The sequence below is a fragment of the Hyaena hyaena genome, unplaced genomic scaffold (assembly GCF_003009895.1).
Source record: "Hyaena hyaena isolate Hyena2069 unplaced genomic scaffold, ASM300989v1 scaffold_12, whole genome shotgun sequence".
Classification (NCBI taxonomy): domain Eukaryota; kingdom Metazoa; phylum Chordata; class Mammalia; order Carnivora; family Hyaenidae; genus Hyaena; species Hyaena hyaena.
In genome coordinates, this window is record NW_024080644.1 from 2,837,169 (window position 1) to 2,856,912 (window position 19,744).

At 48.9% G+C, this 19,744-nt stretch overlaps 1 long non-coding RNA gene across 1 annotated transcript; it reads left to right on the top strand.

Annotated features, from left to right (window-relative positions):
• Window positions 1–2,904: 2,904 nt before the first annotated feature.
• On the top strand, window positions 2,905–4,974 carry LOC120247862. Its single transcript, XR_005532429.1, has 2 exons — window positions 2,905–3,103; window positions 3,592–4,974. It is a non-coding gene; the product is annotated as an uncharacterized LOC120247862 (long non-coding RNA).
• Window positions 4,975–19,744: the final 14,770 nt, after the last annotated feature.

Below are 19,744 nucleotides of genomic sequence, written 5' to 3' on the forward strand. Positions count from 1 at the left end.
GACCTGAGCCGAAGTCAGATGCTTAACCGACTGAGACACCCAGGTGCCCCAGAAGAGCATGTGACTCTTGATCTCAGGGGTGTGAGTTCGAGCCCCATGTTGGGTGTAGAGATAAATAAATAAGTAACATGAGGCATCTGGGTGGTTCAGTCAGTTAAGCCTCCAACTTCGGCTCAGGTCATGATCTCGAGGTTTGAGTTAGATCCTTTGTTGGACTCTGTGCTGACAGCTCAGAGCCTGGAGCCTGCTTCGGATTCTGTCTCCCTCTCTCACTGCCCTTCCCCCATTCTCACTCCGTGTCTCTCAAAAATAAATAAATATTTCTTTAAAAAATTTTTTAAATAAGATAAATAACTAAACTTAAAAAAACTAGTGCCTAGGGTGCCTGGGTGGCTCAGTCAGTTGAGCCTCCGACGTCGGCTCAGGTCATGACCTCACGGTTCGTGGGTTCGAGCCCCGCGTCAGGCTCTGTGCCAACAGCTAGCTCAGAGCCTGGAGCCTGTTTCGGATTCTGTGACTCCCTCTCTCTCTGACCCTCCCCTGCTCACCCTGTCTGTATCTCTCTCTTAAAAATAAAAAATAAAAATAAAAATAAAAATAAAACTAGTGCCTGCTATGGCCAACATTCATTGCCGGAGTGACAAAGGGGAAGTCTCCCGCTGTCCCTCTTTAACTCAACCCCTCAGGGCCCCCTCCTATCAGCCTTCTCCCTACTGGCTCCTTCTCCACCCATGTATCCACGTATCCACGTGTCCACATATTCACGCTCTCCCCTACCCCGCCTATCCTCAGGCCCTCTGGCACTCCCAAAAGAATGTGATGAGCTAAGTTACACCGATTTTTTATTGATATATCAATAACAGTAACACATATATGGTTCCTTGGAGTTCACCATGAACTTGCACGTGCATTATTTTGTTTAAAACTCACAACATTACTTTAGAGGGGGATCTGGGGCTCAGAGAAGTTAAGCAATGTGTCCAGGGATACTCAGTTAGTAAACCGCCCAAACCGAGTACCTTCTGAATGCTAATACTCCAGGGCTCTTGGGCGGCTCCGTCAGTGAAGTGTCTCTTGACTTAGGCTCAGGTCATGATCTCACAGTTTGTGGGATCGAGCCCCTTTTTGAGCTCTGTGCTGACAGTGGAGCCTGCTTGGGATTCTCTCCCTCTCTCTCTCTGCCCCTCCCCCTCCCCTCAAAATACATAAATAAATAGCTTTACATGCTAATGCTCCAAATATCAAGCTATATCCCTACCTCCCCACGATGCCTCCTGGTTTCTTGTCATCGGTAGGCACTCAATAAATGTTTATGTTGAATGGGCTTTTTCACCAAAAAAAGAAAAATTGCTAATTGTGGAAACTGTCAACGTCAAAGAGTCTGTTGGGAAATGGGTTCTAGAAGAAAATCCAAACTCCTTATCCTGGCCAACATGGCCCACAGGATCTGGTACTTGAGCAACTTCCCTCTCATCCCGTCTCTGTCTTCCTGTGTACCCGTCCTCACCGCCGCATGCCACACCCTTCATTAGTCATCCTCTTGTTCCCTGAACAGGCCAAGCTGTTTCCTGCCTGGGAGCCCTGTTTCTGCTGTTCCCTCTGCCTAAAATACCCTTCCCTTTTCTGTCACTATCAGCTCTGACTCACCCTGAAGCTCTCAGGTTAACTGTCGCCTCTTGTCAAGATATGAGTTCTCCCTGTAGGTGCCTGGGTGGCTCAGTCGGTGAAGCGTCCAACTCTTGATTCCAGCTCCGGTCGTGATCTCACAGGTTCGTGGGATCAAGCCCCGAGTCGGGCTCCCCTCTGACAGCACAGAACCTGCTTGGGATTCTCTCTCTCTCCCTCGCTCTCTGCCCCTCCCCCGCTCTCTCTCGCTCACAGAATAAATAAATACACTTAAAACAAAAGAAAAAAGGTAAGAGTGCTTCCCCCAAATCCATTATTCCCTTCTCCCTTGATAAGTAACTTGCAATTTTTGGCTGAGCAGATGGTTTGCCAGAATAAGGTCTCCATTTCCCAAGTAGATGTGACCATGTGACAAAGTTCTGGCCCATAGGGTGTAACATGAAGGGGTGCATACAATTTCCATTAAGGGTCCTTAACCCTTCCTTGTTGCTTCCTCTTCTCTGCAGGCTGGAATGGGTACCGGGGCCAGTTTGCAAGCCGCACAGGAAAGGCTCACTCACATCCAACATGGCACCAGAGTCACAGAGGAGCTACAGGTCAAGGACGCCTGGAGGCCAGTAGCGTTCGAGCCTGGAAAATAGAGCTCTAAAGACCTCCCCCATCCCGGAGATGGGCAGCCACGGCAGCTCTAAAAAGGTCAGCAGTAAATGCATTGAGAGGAGAGGGTACAGCACACTGTATTTCGAAAGTGGCCCCCGCGGTATTTATGATCTCATGCGCTCTTCCAGAACCACCTTGCCGTCCCCCATCAAGAGACGGTGAGTCTTGGGGCGCCTGGGTGGCTTAGTCGGTTAAGCGTCCGACTTTCGCTTAGGTCATGATCTCGCGGTTCGTGGGTTTGAGCCCCGCGTCGGGCTCTGTGCTGACAGCCAGCTCAGAGCCTGGAGCCTGTTTCGGAGTCTGTGACTCCCTCTCTCTCTGACACTCCCCTGTTCACGCTGTCTCTCTCTCTCCTAGAAATAAATAAAACATTAAAAAAAAATTAAAAAAAAAAAAGAGAGACGGTGAGTCTATTTCTCTCTCCTCTTGAAGTCTGGGCAGGACGTTGGGACCATCTTGACAAACGGAATGCGATAAAATTGATGCCATGTGATTTCTTAGGACTGGATCGTGAAGGGCAGATTGGCTTCTCTCTCTTTCTGTCCCTCTACTCCCCCATCTCTCCCTTCCTTGCCCTTCTTTTTCCCTCGTTTTTATTTATTTATTTTCTTCTTTTTTTTAATGTGTATTTGTTTTTGAGAGAGAGAGAGAGAGCATCAGCAGGCAAGGGGCAGAGAGAGAAGACAGAACTCGAAGCGGGCTCGAGGCTCCGCGCCATCGGCACCAAGCCCCACGTGGGGTTCGAACCCATGAAGCCGTGAGATCATGACCTGAGCCGAAACCAGGAGCCGGAAGCTTAACCTGCTGAGCCAGCCAGGTGCCCCATCCCCCTCTTTCCCTCTTTCCCTCTCTCTCTCTTCCTCTCTCTGTCCCTCCCCCTACTCCACCTCTCTCCCCCACCCAGCCCCCACCCTTGTTTTGAGTCTTGCGGCGGCTTGGTGTGCAGCTAGAGATAGACTCCCCGAAGGGCGGAAGTCAGGGGCCCCCTTCTCATGCCACGCCCCTGCTCAGCCCCTGGGGAGAAGGGAAGAAGGAGGTGGGTGTGACAAGAGTCGAGTCCACCCAGAAAGGGGACTACCTTTAAACTAGGACTTGAGGTGGCTTGAACTTAAGGGCCAAGGCAATTTCAGTTTCAGGAAAATAAAGAGCATTAGTCTTTGCCTACCAGACTTTGTGACCAAGCACACATTCCTACCCGCTCTACAGCTGGGGGGGCTGGGACCTGTCCTGCCACAGCCCTGATCCTAGCCCGTGAGCAGGCACTCACATACACAAAGACTAAGCCTGCCCCGGCCTTTGCAGCAGGAACTCATGATCGAGGAGAATAAAGTCACCGGCCCTGGAATCCAGGAGGTCTCGGCCACACCCCGAGCCCCGTCCCAGGCCTTCTGGCAATGAGGGAGCAGGGGACGCATCAGTGCGCTGTGGAGAGCCCCGACCTGCTCGGGTGTGGGGAGGGGGGCACACGCCAAGGAGCTGCTCAGAGGGTCACATGCTGGCCTAGTCGCTTTGTGGACAATCCAGACAGAAGGCAGCGGCCGATGGGCCAGATGTGCCTCCAGGCATCCCCAGCCTTCCAATTCTGAGACAGATGTTTTATGACTCAAGAGTTTTGGGAAAGCAATCTTGCTTCAAATATTCCTCTTGTAATCGACATCTGAAGTTTTTTACAAAATAGGCGCTTGGTTTTTTTAACTTGAAAATACCTGAAACAGCTCTCGGTCCCCAAACATGTCTTGGGAACTCTTTGGCTCAGTCCACGTACAGACTGAGCAGGACTATTTTTTTTTCCCCGCCTCGAACAAATTAGGTGCATGGTCTCAGGAATAACACATGGTTGCCATTAACGCTCGTGATGCTTGGGGTTTGGTGTAAACCCACATTTTATCCATTGAACTATTTCTTTTTTCCAAAATAGTGAAAAGAACTGAAAAACACAAAAGCAATTACATGATTTAACTTTCCATCTCTGTCAAGCCGTGATTAAAAGTGGAAAATAATACTAGCGCTTAGGTTTCTTGCTGGGAAGGCAAAAGGAAATGTGTTAACAATGGTTGTTTTTTGAATGCCATCAACGACCTGCAAGGCGTGGAGAGTAAGGCTGTCTGGTGAGTGACAGGGGCTTGGTGACCACTCCAGTCCTAGAGAAATGTGAGATCTCCGCCATCGTGATGCTGGGGATTATTGTTTAATCTCTGATGCCTCACTCACTTCCGGTAGAATCCAAGAAGACTTGCTGTGAAACCCCTGGAATTTCTTAAGCCCGAGAGTGATAAAGATGTCTTTTGTTATGTTAACGAGATGACATTTGGAAGGCCCTGGATCACCTAAAGATGGGGGCTGGTCAGGAGAAACTAACCAAGTGATTACAGAGTTGCGACTTTCAGTCCCACCCCCCTGATCGCTGGGGAGGGGAGGGGGGCTGGAGGTTGACTCAGTCAGCAATGGCCAATGAGTCGATCAATCACGCCTGGGTACTGAAGCCTGCATAACCCCCCCCCCCGCCCCCAACAAAAGGCCATTTGGAGAGCTTCCGGGTTGCTGAGCAAGTGGAGATGGGGGGACAGTGGCACGCCTGGAGAGGGCATGGAAGCTCCTTGTCCTTTCCCCAGCCCTCACCCCTCTGCATCTCTTTCATCGGGCTCTTCTCGAATTATATACTTTTATAATAAACCAGCGATACAGTAAGTGAAATGTTTCTCCAAGTTCTGTGAGCCACTCTGGCAAATTAGTCGAACCCAAGGAGGGGGGTCATTGGAACCTCCAGTCTACACCCCGTTAGTCAGAAGCACAGATGACAACTTGGACTTGTCTGAAGTCGGTGGGAGGAGGGGGCGGGGTAGCAGTCTTGTAGGACTGAGCCCTTAACCCGTGGAATCTGATGTCGAGGCAGTGTCAGAACCGAGTTGAATGATAGGACGCCCAGGTGGTGTGCCGACCATCGCTTGTTGTTGGTGTAAGAACCCCCGCACCCCCCACAAATTGGAATTGGGATCTGGACACTCTTACTCGTCAATAGTCTATATCGATGATTGGGGCAAGAACTGGGTCCCGATCGATTAGCCAACCAAGTATGATCTCCCTTGGATTCCCTGAACGTTTTGGTGTTTTGTTTTGTTTTTTAAGATTGGTTTAAAAGTAATCTCTAAATCCAACGTGGGGCTCCAACTCACAATCCCAAGATCAAGAGTCGCGTGCTCTGAACTGAGCCAGCAAGGCACCCTTCTCTGGAGATTTTTTAAATAAGCTTGGATAGGCCCTCCCACTGGCATTTGGCTGTCCCTACCCACAGTTATCCCTCCTGATCTGGGTCTGTAGCCCTGGCCACCTTGTTCTGAAGAGCTGTCAGCAAGAAGGGAGTTGAAATGGGGATTTAGGAAGCCAGCCTAACTATACTGCCCTGATCTCTTGTACTGATGGTGTGGTTTCTTTCTTTCTTCCTTCCTTCCTTTTTTCTTTCTTTCTTTCTTCTCTTTCTTTCTTTCGTTCTTTCTTTCATTCTTTCGTTCTTTCTTTCGTTCTTTCTTTCTTATTTCTCTTTCTTTCTTTCTTAATATATAAAGATATAACTGACATGTCATGATATTAGTTTCAGGTGTATAACTTAATGATTCGATACATGTATATATGTACATATGGGGAAATGATCACCACAATAAATCTAGGTAACATCCATCACCACACATAGCTACACAACTTCTTGTGATGAGAACTTTTAAGATCTACTCTCGTGGCAACTTTTTTTTATTTTACTTTTTTAAAAAAATGTTTATTTTTGAGAGAGAGAAAGCGAGAGAGTGCAAACAGGGGAAGGGCAGAGAGTGGGGGAGGCAGAGAATCCCAAGCAGGCTCCCAGCTGTCAGCACAGAGCCCGACGCAGGGCTTGAACCCACTAGCCTTGAGATTGTAACCTGAGCTGAAACCAAAAGTTGGATGCTTAACCGACTGAGCCACCCAAGCGCCCCTTAAAATGTTACTTTTAAGTAATCTCTGCACCCCGTGTGGGGCTCGAACCCACAACCCCCAGATCAAGAGTCACATGATCCCCTGACTAAGCTGGCCAGATGCCCCTCCTAGCAACTCTCAAGTATAAAGTACAGTATTATTAACTATAGTCACCATGCTGTATATTACATCCCCAGGACTTATTCATTTTATAACTGGAAGTTTGTACATTTTGACTCCTTTCACCCATTTTGTCCACTCCCCACCTCTGGCAACCACCAATCTGTTCTCTGCATGTCTAAGCTTGGGGTTTTGTTCCTTTGGTTGTGCTTTTTTTTTCTCTCTCTCTCTCTAGATTCCACATATAAGTGAGATCATACAGTATTTGTCTGTCTCTGACTTAGTTTACTTAGCAGAACACTTTCAAAGTCCATCGTGTTGTTGCAGAGGGAAGATTTCACTCTGTTTTATGGCTGACTCGTACGCCATTGTGTACATATACCACATTCCCTTTATTGATGGTGTGGTTTATGTTTACGCCTCATTTCAGCCAATAGGCTGGGCCTCCCAGTGACCACACTGCCGTGTGCAGTTCAGAAACGGGTTCTACCCAAACTCGTCAGCGTTTCTTAAATCCTTTTTCACTACTGATACAGGGTGTGTTTAAAAAAAATTTTTTTTTTAATGTTTATTTACTTTTGAGAGAGAGAGAGACAGAGCTTGAGTGGGAGAGGAAGAAAGAGAGGGAGACACAGAATCGGAAGCAGGCTCCAGGCTCTGAGCTGTCCGCACAGAGCCCGACACAGAACTCAAACCCATGAACCACGAGATCATGACCTGAGCAGAAGTCAGACACTTAACCGACTGAGCCACCCAGGTGTCCCCAGGGTGTTTTTATTTATTTATTTTTTTGTTTTATTTATTTCTGAGAGAGAGAGACAGCGTGAGCAGGGGAGGGGCAGAGAGAGAGGGAGACACAGAATCTGAAACAGGCTCCAGGATCTGAGCTGGAGGTCAGCACAGAGCCTGACGCGGGACTCGAACCCATGAGCCGTGAGATCGTGACCTGAGCTGAAGTTGGACACTCAACCAACTGAGCCACCCAGACACCCCTGTATGTTTTTAAAAGTTAGGTTCAGAGGTGCCTGGGTGGCTCAGTCAGTTGAGTGTCCGACTTCGGCTCAGGTCACGATCTGACGGTTCATGGGTTCGAGTCCCGCGTCGGGCTCTGTGCTGACCTCCAGCTCAGATCCTGGAGCCTGTTTCAGATTCTGTATCTCCTTCTCTCTGAACCTCCCTTGCTCACGCTGTCTCTCTCTCTCTCAGAAATAAATAAAACATTAAAAAAATTTTTTTAAAGTTAGGTTCGGGGTGCCTGGGTGGCTCGGTCAGTTAAGTGTTTGACTTTGGCTCAGGTCATAATCTTATAGTTCGTGAGTTCGAGCCCCACATCAGGCTCTCTGCTGTCAGCATGGAGCCTGCTTTGGATCCTCTGTCCCCCTGTCTCTCTGCCCCTCTCCAATTTGCACTCTCTCTCCCTCTCAAAACTAAATACACTTAAAAATAATAAAAGGGGCACCTGGGTGGCTCAGTCGATTAAGCGTCCAACTTCGGCTCAGGTCATGATCTTGTGGTTTGTGAGTTCGAGCCCTGCCATCAGGCTCTGTGCTAACAGCTCAGAGCCTGGAGCCTGCTTCGAATTCTGTGTCTCCCTCTCTCTCTGCCCCTTGCCTGCTGGCTCTCTCTCTTTCTCAGAAATAAATAAGCATTAATAAATAAATAAATAAATGAATGAATAAATAAATAAATAATAAAAACAAAAGTTGGGTTCATTTGGTGAGGTAATTTCCTATCAGATATAGAAGGGCTAAGGAACATTCAATGAGAATCTCTGCCCCTCCATTCTGCCAGTCTCAATTTTCATAGCATTCAGCACCTAAGACCTGCTGGAATAATTAACCTGTTTAATTCCCAGAGCAGTACCAACTGCTTTCTGTTAGAAGACATAGAAACCCCCCCACCCCCCACCCCGGAACTGGCTTCAATACCAATTGGGAGATATATTGGTTCCTATGACCTTAGAGTCCAGAGATAGATCTGGCTTCAGGCAAGTCTTGATCGAGCAATGTTGTATTATCTTCTATGCCCTAGTACCTCCCCGCTTCACTGTGCTGGTTCCCAAGGCAGAGGTTCCCTCCTCGGCTTTGCTTCCTGAGGCAGACACTATTGATGCCCATTCCTTCTCCCCTCAACCTGAGTTCACTGCAGCTGCTGGAGACGGTTCCCTGGGCTGTCACAACTTCCTTTCTTCCAGCATCCATGTATCTCTGAAACTCTTCCTGGATACCTTCTTCTGCCACAGGAGGATTGGGAATTGATGCTCAGGAGACATCTCTTCTCCCTGCGGCTACATATGTGGCCTGCATTGTATTTCCATCGAACAGTATGGCTATAGATTCTATAGAACTCCAGACTGTGCACCAAATCTGTCCAGCCACTTGTTTTTGTCAGTAAAGTTTTGTTGGGAACCCGGCCACACCCCTTCGCTTATATATTGTCTGTGGCTGCTTTCACTGCCCACAAAGCCCAAAATAGTTCTTCTCTGACCCTTTACAGAAAAAGATTGCCAATCTCTGATAGAGAATATTGACCCTAGGAATATTTCTAGGCAGCAAAAAAACAAAAAAAAAAAAAACAAATACTGGCTGTCCATAAAGAACAAAAGTTTCATTATTTTTTGGAATAGATGAAAAATATGTATTCCATATGTGTGTACGCACATCATATGTGACTTACGTGACTATCGTGTGTGGGTGTATCTCTTGGACCAGGACGCTGAAGTCCTTGCTTCCAAGAGATGACTGACCCCATGTCAACTGTGGCCAAAATGAGAAGCGTTTCTAACAAGCTGTTAACAACTTGCCGGAGAAGTATGAAAAATATTCTTATTAGACTCAGAATGGCAAAGTCACACAGCTTGTAGGTAATATAGCCTGGTCCCCAGTCTTTTTATTTTTTTAATGTTTATTCATTTATTTAGAGACAGTATGTGTAAGCAGGGAAGGGGCAGAGAGAGCGAATCCCAAGCAGGGTCCGTGCTGTCAGTGCAGAGCCGGACATGGGGCTAAACCCATGAACCAGGAGATCATGACCTGAGTGGAAATCAAGAGCCCCAAGCATAACAGCTTGAGCCACTGAAGCACTCCTCTATCTTAAACCTCCAAAAGAAAAAAATGTTACCAAATAAAGTCAAGCTGATATAATGTAGCTAATTACTCTGGTCTGTCCAGAACACATTCTCCTACCCCTTCTTCTGATACTCCCCTCCCCTTCGGTGAACAACTTCAGCTGTGGGGCCTCTGGCATGGCTAACAGTCATGACATACCTACCGTCGCCGAAGGAAGCTAGACAGAAGCTAGGCTAGACCGAGTCTACTTCCACACACAGCGAGTGGCTCAAGGGGTAGGCATGTGACCAAAGCCTGGCCAATTGGAGACCTTTCCCAGAATTTTCTAAAAAGGAAGTGGAAGGGTGCCTGGATGGCTCAGTGGGTTAAGTGTGGGCCTCATGATTTTGTCTCAGGTCATGATCCCACTGTATGTGAGATGGGGCCCCACATTGGGCTCTGCACTGACAACATGGAGCCTGTTTGGGATTCTCTTTCTTTCTCCCTCTCTCTGCCCATCTGCCACTGGCCTCTCTCTCTTTCTCTCTCTCTTTGAAAATAAATATTTTATTTATTTGTTTGTTTATTTTTAACATTTATTTATTTTTGAGAGAGAAAGCAGGAGTGGGGGAGGGGCAGAGAGAGGGGGGAACTGAGGATCCGAAGCGGGCTCCATGCTGACAGCAGCGAGCCCATGGCGGGGCTTGAACTCACTCACCGAGAGATCATGACCTGAGCCAAAAGTTGGACGCTTGACCAACTGAGCCGCCCAGAAACCCGATCAACAAATTTTTTTAAAAATAAAATATAAGTAATTGCTAATTTTGAAACTGAGAGGAGATGTCATTTATTTGCCAAAGATACAGTGTGCTAAGTACCATGGGGGCAGAAGGGACAATACAATGAGTAAGACACAGCCCCAAGTCACCCACAAGGGGTTTAGAGGCTGGACTAGTCTGCCCGGGCTGCCATAACGAAATACCACAGATTGGGGGGCTCAAATAACAGAAAGTCACGTCTCATGGTACCGGAGCCGGGAAGCCCAAGATCAAAGCGTCGGCAGGTTTCCTTTCCTCTGAGGCCTCTCTCCTTGGCTGGCCGTAGGCCACCTTCTCGCTGTGTCCTCACTGGCCTTTTCTCTGTGTGCACTGGCTCCCGGGGTCTCTCCATGTCTATAAGGACACGGGTCAGATTGGATTAGGGCCCTCACTCCCAGCCTTCTGTTAACATAATCACTTTTTTAAGGCCCTATTTCCAAATGGAGTCACATTCCGAGGTTTTGGGGGTCAGGGCTTCAACATAGGAAATTTGAAGGGGCACAATTCAGCTTTGTTAGGGATGATAATCGCGAGAGACCAGAGTATTGTTCGGCAAACTTTCATCACCCTGCCCGTCCCTCTCCCTCTGTGGGGTGCTGTGTTCCCCTGTCCCCCTGACTTTGGACTTGACCCTGCGACTTGCTTGAAGTCAATGTAATGTGAGCAGATACCGTGCCAGAAAAGGCTTTAAATGTGCTTGCACCATTTGGCCTGACGTGAACTCTGGTCATCTACTGTAAGCAGAGAATACTGCTGGTCTGAGAAGAACATGGAGACATTGGAGCAGGCCTTTTGTTACACAGCATTATTGCACCAATAGCTAACCAACACGATAAGTCATGAAATAAATTACTACACCATGCAGACAAAAAGCTTGTCCTCTACGCTGAATTTTATTTTATCGAAGAGTTCGAAGAGACAGAACTTCTTTTTGTCTAACGGTTCAACCGACGAGCCATAAATTCTCTTGATTATCTAACGTATTTGACAGAGAGGGGAAGTTTTTCCCAAACGCATTGCATGTGTTTTCACTTTCAAGAGGATTATTACGATTTCGTGAGTGTCAGCAGTGCGCTAAGTGCTGACCTGGGAATCCAGGAAACGCAGCTCATGCCCAGAAACCTCAATACCAGAGTCACCTAAGGACCATCAGACAGATGAGGTCATGAGCTAAGAATTCCTTAAATATGTGAAAGGATTGTGAGTAATTATGTAATTACGCTGGTGATTAGAACTCCAAGTTCACATACCATTAATCTCAGGTATGACTCCCTACCTATTTCCAAACTGACATTTATTTCTAATCCTACGAATCTACTCCCAAAGTTAGAGGCACGTCTGACACCCGACAGGGTCCAAACACTGGTAGTCCCGCGTAAGCTGCTCTTGTTTTTCTGATAACCTGACAGGATTCAAGATTTATCATCAACGGCAAGGGATTTTGAACATTAGTTGAAATTACGCTTTATACGGTCTCCAGATCATCTGTTTTATTTCATTTGGGCTCCCTCGTTTCCACTGCATCTATAAGCAAAGGTCACGACCTCTCTTGAAAAGGGCTCGACGGAAGGGAAAATAGCGAGTCTACGTGTTGAAGTAAAAGAATTTGGTTCACAAAATAAAACTAAGGCAACAGAAGGCAAAGGGAGTTTCCACTGTTTGAAAAGGGGCTTTCTCAGCACAAGCTTGGAAAAAAATGTTGATGATTTATGCAAATGAGAAAGGAAATGTGCCCCGAGGGATCCTGGCACAGAAGCTCAAGTTGGAATTCTGAATTCAAGGCTGGCGGTGTCTCTGATTCACTCTGTGACTGGGGCTGAACCATTTAACCTCTCTGTTTCTAAATACCCTCATCTATAAACGCAGGCTAACAACGCTGTTCTTCCTGCCCCTGAAGGGGAGGCAGTAAAAATGAATGAAATGTCGGGGAATTACTTCTAAGAGCCATCGATTAGAAATACAGCATATGGTCTTAATGGGAACTTGTTTCTGCCACAAATTTTTCCCCGCTCCCTATGATCACTCCAGCTAGAGTGCCACGGAAATCAACTTCTCTCTTCAGCTATCTTCACATGCTGCTCTTCAAATCACAGAGGTCTTTAAAACAGAACTCCTGCCTGTTCTGGGTATGCATTATGAGGCCGTGGCTCCTGGCTCTTTTCTACACGGAGCCACGCAGCCCGGATTTTCCGAGACGGTGGTGATTTAAAATATTCTGTTCTATTGTCAGACCATGTGTTGGAACATGTGTCGGATCACGTGTCCTGATCGTTGCTTCAGAAAATATGGTCGCTCACACCTTCACGGGAAAGGAAGCACCTGCTTGCTGCCTAAAGTCCTCTTTGGAAACGGATGGGAATAAGCAATGAAGCCATAGAGGGACCAATTGATTGATTGAGCGGTGGCTGTATAAATAGAGGCGGGGGAGCATGCTAATTCGACGCGAGCATTACTGTGTGCCAGGTGGGGCGGGATGAGTTATGTGTTGAGGAAGTAGCTAGGCTTGTGCTGGGCACTGGGCTGAGCCCTGAAGTTACAGAAAGTGATAGATGACACCCTCGGCCGTGGCAGCTTGCAGTCCGGTGAGGGAGAAAGGCAGGTAACAATCCACAAGCCAAGGGGCATGCTTTGGGGCTGTGAGGAGAGCAAGGACGGTGCGAGCGAATGCAGGGAGGGCTTCGCGGAGGTGGTGACACCGCAGCCGAGTACTGAAGGATGAGCAGCCCCGTGGGAGGCTGGGAGGGAGCCGGCATTCCAAGCCAGGGGAACAGCCCGGCAAGGAGCAAGCTCTGTTGGTGCCCCACCCATGTCCCTCCACCCAGCTCGGAAGACACCTGGAAAGACTTCCCACGTACAATGAGGACTTCCTGAAACTCCATCAGAGGGTGTTCTCTGGCCCCCGAAGCATGCTCAGCTGGCCGCCATATGTGTGGCCAGATCCTAAGTGCTTGGCTTCCTAGAAATAACCCTCGACTAATGCGGAATGAGCGCAGGGGTGTGTTGAAGCAGTGGTACTAGCTCCGGAGAGCCTGACTGTGACATACTCAGAAAATTTGCAGACCAATTGTTCAACCATTGCGAGCTTAGACTCAGCCACGGTGGGAATCTATGTATCACGGCCTTTGGGAAACACTACAAACTGGGACTTTCTTTGTCCTCCCCGAGACCTGGTTTGCCAGCACACCCCTGGATGGGGGTTGGGGGACAAGTACTCCAGCTTCCTCAACCCCTCACTGGGACAGTGCGAAGGGATGTGCTACACAGGATCCCAGAGAGGCATCAGCGGGAGCGAGCCCCCTTGCCCGCATCAGTAGCCTGCTTGCCAATGCGCCCTTTATTGGCCTCTCTCGATCCCCATTCTCTCACTGTGCTTCCTGGGACCACTGCTCATCTGTGCCAAGATCCTTGGCTCAGGGTCAGCTTTTGGAGGTACCCAAATCAAGACGGGAACGGAAGCAAGAGAGCATGGATGGTGCACATTAGGAGGGAGCGGGCTGGCGATTACGGAGGGCACTTGTACCATTCAGAGGATGCCGAACCTAACCGGGGTGTCTTGAAAGAATTTACACAGAGGAAAGATGGCAAAGATCAAGGTTGCATCTTAGGAAGGTCACCCCGGGGGGCTGTGTGACAGATGGATGCGAAAGGAGCAAGACTGGAGGTAGGAAGAAGTAAGTTTCCTGTTACGAATATTTTACCATAATAAAAAAAAAAAAAAGGGTGGGGGACAAAAGATACAAGAGATGGGAGAGTCGAGGACCAGGTCAGGGAGAGAGTCCAGGGAAGGAATGATGAGGGTGTCAGACAATCGTGGGAGGTACCATCCGTGTAGACCATGACGGAGCTGTATTCACCACAGCGTTGCCTGTGGACAGAACTCTGAGCACAGCCAACGTTGTAGGCGCAGATACCGGAAGAGGAGGCTGGGAGAGAAATCTAGGCCGAAGGGAGGACAGGACACAAAAGGTAGATAGTGTCAAGGAAGTCAGAGTAAAGGGAATGTCACGAAGGAAGTGTCGCCAGTGCCACAAGCCAAAGAGAGGTGGTTGTGAGATTGAAATAGGTAGGGGTTTAGTCTCTGATATAAATTTTTCATTAAAGCCTCACAAGAGTCCTACGTTAAATCCAGTGACCTCGCTGAATTCCCTTATTCATTCTGATAGTTGGATTGTAGGCTTGTTGTTGTTGTTGGTTTTTAATTTCTATGTGCACAACCATGGCATCTGTGAATGACAGTTTCATCTCTTCCTTTCACTTTGGATGCTTTTTATTTCTTTTTCTTGCTTTATTGCACTGGCTATGACCTCCAGAATAATAATGACTAGAAGGAGTGATAGCAGACGTTCCTGATCTCAGGAGGGAAGGCTTTCAATATTTTACCATTGAGTATGCCGGTTGGTGTAAGTTTTGTGTGTACATACTCTTTATCAGACTAAGGAATTTCCATTCTCTTCTAAGCCTGTCAAGCATTTATATCGTGAATGGGTGTTGAACTGTATTTCTGATTTCCCTGGGTGACCCTGGGAAAGTTACTTAGAACTGTAAACTCTACACTGACCTGCTATTTGGGCATTAGATATATCTGAGTTCAAATTCCAGTTGTACCATTTTCTAGCTATGACTCTGGGCGATTTTTTTTAGTTTATTTTATTTTGAAGCAGAGAGAGAGTGCACACGTGCGTGCCCATGTGCGTGCAAGCAAGGGAGGGACAGAGAGAGAGAATCCCAAGCAGGCTCCATTCTGTCAGGGTAGAGCCTGACATGGGGCTCAATCTCACGAACCATGAGATTATGACCCTAGCAGAAATCAAGAGTCAGATGCTTAACTGACTGAGCCACCCAGGCGTCCCTGGGCAATTTAATTAAGTTTTTCCTCATATAGAAAATGGAGATAATTATAGTAACTCCCTCACAGGAATCTGAGATTTTTTCCTGTAAGTTCAAGAGCCTGAGAGGCTGGTTTTGAAGCAGGACTAGGGTTTAACACCCAAAGCCCAAGGACTTAGCTCTCAGATACTCTGCAGAGGTTAATGCTCCCAAGAGTCTTTCCATCTCCTGCTCCTCGTTCAGAATCCCCCAGAACCCTTCTGATGATGGATGAGGACGGATCTGAGCTCTTCCATCTGGGTGCTCACATGCTGCCTCCCAGGACCAAGAGCACAAACGTATGAGTGGCCGGTCTACTCTGATGGCCAGGCTTCAGAGATGGCCCCTGTGACCCATGCTTCCTGGTGTTCACACCCTTGCATGTGCTCTGCTTTTGAATCTGGCTGAACTTGTGACTCTCTTGCAACTAAGTGAATTGGCAGAAGCGATGTCCAAGGCTGTATCATGTCCAAGCTAGATCGGAAGGAGCCCTCTAGATAGTCTTATTCTTTTGGAACACTCTCTGCAAGACCCGGGCCACCATATGAGAAGTACTACCACCCCAAGACCACCATGCTGGAGAGGCCACAGATGGGCGCCATATTCTACAGTCCCGGCTAAGCCTAGCCTCCTGATCATCCTTGCCAAAGGCCACACGTATATGTGAAGCCAACTTGGGTTTTCCAACATCCACCACCTAGTACCACTGAGACATGTTAGTCGATCCCGCACGGAACAGAAGAATCACCCATCCTGGTCTTGCCTCAATTCCTGGCTCACAAAATCATGGTTGTGACACGATTGTGATTTTAAACCACTGACTTTGAGGGCTGTTCATTGTGCAGCGACAAGTAAGTGGAATACCTACCCTACGTGTCCAGTCTTCCGTCATGGAAATGCGCTAAGCAAACCTATCTAGTGCTCAAACCTATGACCTTGTTGGATCTCAAACCTCTTGTTCGACCATACATTATTTCTTTAATGTTTATTTGTTTATTTATTTATTTATTTATTTATTTTTAATTTCTAGGAGAGAGAGAGAGACAGAGACAGTGTGAGCAGGGGAGGGTCAGAGAGAGAGAGAGTCACAGACTCTGAAACAGGCTCCAGGCTCTGAGCTGGCAGTCAGCACAGAGCCCGACGCGGGGCTCGAACCCACGAACCGCGAGATCATGACCTGAGCGAAAGTCGGACGCCTAACCAACTAAGCCACCCGGGCACCCCATTTATTTATTTATTTTTGAGACACACACACACACACACACAGAGAGACAGAGACAGAGAGAGCAAGCACACAAGCAGGGGAGGGTGATACAGAATCAGAAGCAGGCTCCAGGCTCTGAGCTGTCAGCGCAGAGCCTCATGCAGGGCTTGAACCCACGAAACATGAGATCATGGCCTGACCTGAAGGCGGACCCTCAACTGACTGAGCCACCCAGGCGCCCCCACCCTACTTAAACCACTTGAGTTTCCCAATTCAAACAGGCAGTTTTTAAGTACTGAGGAACCAGTGAGAGAAGGAAGTCATTTCGCTCTAAATGTCCTGCACACTTTGTGCCTTAAATCCCTCTATTTACAAGAAATGGCCCGAACAGATAATCCCCATGGCCATCTACAATGTTGACACCATTATGTCCAGTCATTTTTTTTAAGGTTGAACAAATGAACCCTCCGAGAGAAAAACGAACTTGCCCAATATCGCAGTTAGTGAAATGGCGAAGTTGGGACTGGAGCCCAATACTATGAACTGCAAACCAAGCTTTCTTTCTCTGGGGGCGGGGAGGCTTTGGGGAACTTGTAGTTGGCAATCAGGGAAATCCATTCACAGTAGCGCAAGGAACAGAAGGGGAGCGAAAGCCCCTCCAGGTCGCCCTGGGGGCGGGAGCCAGGTACCAAATCCCCTCCAAGAGCTCCTCTTTGCCCTCTCTGGGGCCCCATGTTTTTGAAGACACTGTTACTTGCTGCACATCTTTATTATACTCTGCCTTTCTCCAGACCGGCTGTCCCCGGCCCGGCATACACAGGCTGGAACAAAGTGGCCCCACGGTCCGACAGGGCTGACCACGTAACTTGCAGGGCCCAGAAAAAATGAAAAGGCAGGGCCCCAGCCAGGGGCAGGGAGAGCTGCCTCCTTGCCCCACCCCAAGATGCCGTGCACACCTGACACTGACCCTGACCTTCCCAGTGTTAGCATCCAGATCCCTACCAGGGGCGGAAGGAGGCAGCAGCCTCCACCAGGAGGTTATCGGGGAAGCCAGGCAGGGCTGGGGGCACCGGGAGTTGGGGAGCAGGCCTCTGAGAACCCATCTCAGGGAGGTAAACCAAGAGGTGAGACCATACGTGAGCCGAGGCTCCAAGCAGAGGCTCCAAGTTCACGCTCCACGGTCACATTAGGCTTCACCGACCAAACACGAATTCAAAATTACATTATTCAGAATGTCAAGACGGCAACCGCAGAGGGCTGAACCCTGAGCATGGGGCTCTTCCGAGCACGGAGCTGTGTGACTGCCATGGTCACACACCGCGGAGCCAGCCCAGGCCTGACTGACCAGCTTTCTCTTTCAATCGGCCGTGCTCGGGAAAAGGAACAGAACTGGCCCAGCCAGGGGCAGGCGTCACCCGCAGCTACAGAAACATAGAGGCTGCTGGCGTCCCAGCCCTGGGGAGGAGATAAAAGGCCGTTTCCTAGGGAAGCCGAATGTGAACCAGGAACAGACCCCAAAAGGTCCCTCTCCTATCACCCTCGAAGCGGTATCACACTACCTGTCACATACTCTTTGTGAGCAGATGAGCAGAGCCTACCGGCTGTCTACCCAGATGGCCATCCCTCCTCTTGGGAATGTGAAGCAGCAACGTACCTAACCTGAAAGGTAACATCACTCGGCCTCCCCTGCAGCGAGAGGGGGCCAACGAGCCGGAAGTGGAAATCACCGGGCAAGACTTCTGAGAAATCTTTTTAAAGGAGGCTGACTCAGTTGGAAGGGGGCGTCCCTCGAGCCCCTTGGCCCTCCCCTTCTGGCTGCTTGGAGGATTTTAAAGAAGTGCGTGGCATGATCAGATGGAGGAGGTGAGCTTGGGGAGGGGGGGGGGTCAATTGCTTCCCTAAGAGTCCTAGGGGAACCGAATGAAGGCAGTCAGATGTGTAAGGACAGATATCATGGATGCAGTACGTAAAGGGTTTGACAGTGACACTACAATCCCATGCCATTTGTGTGCCAAGCAAAGTAGAATGTGAACTCTGTGAGGGCAGGAACCCAGTCTGTCTCTTTCACTTACCTTGGCACACCCAGACCCAGCACAGTGCCTGATGTGATGTGGGTGATCTTGAAATATTGCCCAATAAGTGAATAAAGAACAGATGAGGGGAGCCTGGGTGGCTCAGTCGGTTAAGCATCCAACTCCTGATTTCAGCTCAGATCATGATCTCATGGGTTGGCGGGCTCAGGCCCCGCATCGGGCTCTTCGGTGACAGTGCAGAGTCTGCTTGGAATTCCCTCTCTCTCCCTCTCTATCTGCTTATCCTCTGGGCTCTCGCTCTCGCTCTCTCTCTCTCTCTCTCTCTCTCTCTCCTCTCTCTCTCTCTCAAAATAAATAACCTAAAAAGAAGAAAAAATGAAAAGTACTCCAGAAGAAAGCAGGCTCAAGGAGTCAGGAGCGTCCCTCTCCCAGGGGCCACTTGCACACAGGAAATGATTCTCAAGCATTGTTTTTCTTGCTTTGTGCCGCCTGTGATTGCCCGCCAGCCCCATGCTCAGACCCCGGCTGGGTTGCGTGGGGCCTGGAGGATACAAGCCATAGGAACGCGCCCTGTATCGAGCTACTCCCAACTCCGGCTCGGACGCGGCTTGCAGGCCGAGTGAATGCCACCGTTTCCACAACATCACTTCCTCTGCAGCGTGAGAAAAGAGGAAGAAAACCCGCTATGCGACTCTCCTCTTCCCCCAGGGAAAGCACAAAGCTGTTGGAAACAATAAGAGCAGCCCTGTGTAAAGGGGGGACTTTTGTCTGTGCAGTCAGGGGTTGCTGCGGCCGAGACTTCCTGCAGGGACGCTCGGCAGCTTTGCAGATAAATAAATGCTCACATTCAGAATGACCAGCCCAGAACACTTTTATGAGCCTTTTCTCGTCCCCAGGCTGTACACAGATAATAAATTAGCATCCCCAACCTCCCGTTCAGCATCACTTCTCACCCGTCCCCCTGCACAAGGGGTAAGCAAGGCTGTTCTCAGCTACAATCCGGCCACGTGGGATTGACGCCCGTGGCCTCTTTGGACATCAGCTGATGCTTCCAAGCCAGGCAGGCTGGCCACAGGCTGAGGTCACAGGGTCCCGCTGGTCACTCCAGACCAGGCTGTAAAAGAGGCTGCAGAAACCCCAGCCTTAGAGTCGAGGCTGAGCTGTTACTTAGAAAATAAACGTTTTCATTTCTTGGTTAATAATCCTAGGGACGTGAGCCAAAGTAGACAACTGTCAGCAAGGGAGGGAAGGAGGAAGGGAGAAAGGAGACGGGGGGGGGGAGGCTATATCAATAATCAGAAACAGAGACCAGACATTTTCCTCCTCTGTCCCGCCTCATATAATGACTTACACCACAGATGCATCCAGCACATGCTGGAGGAATCAAATCGGAAAGGAGAAAGTTTACTTCCAGGGAACCTGAAG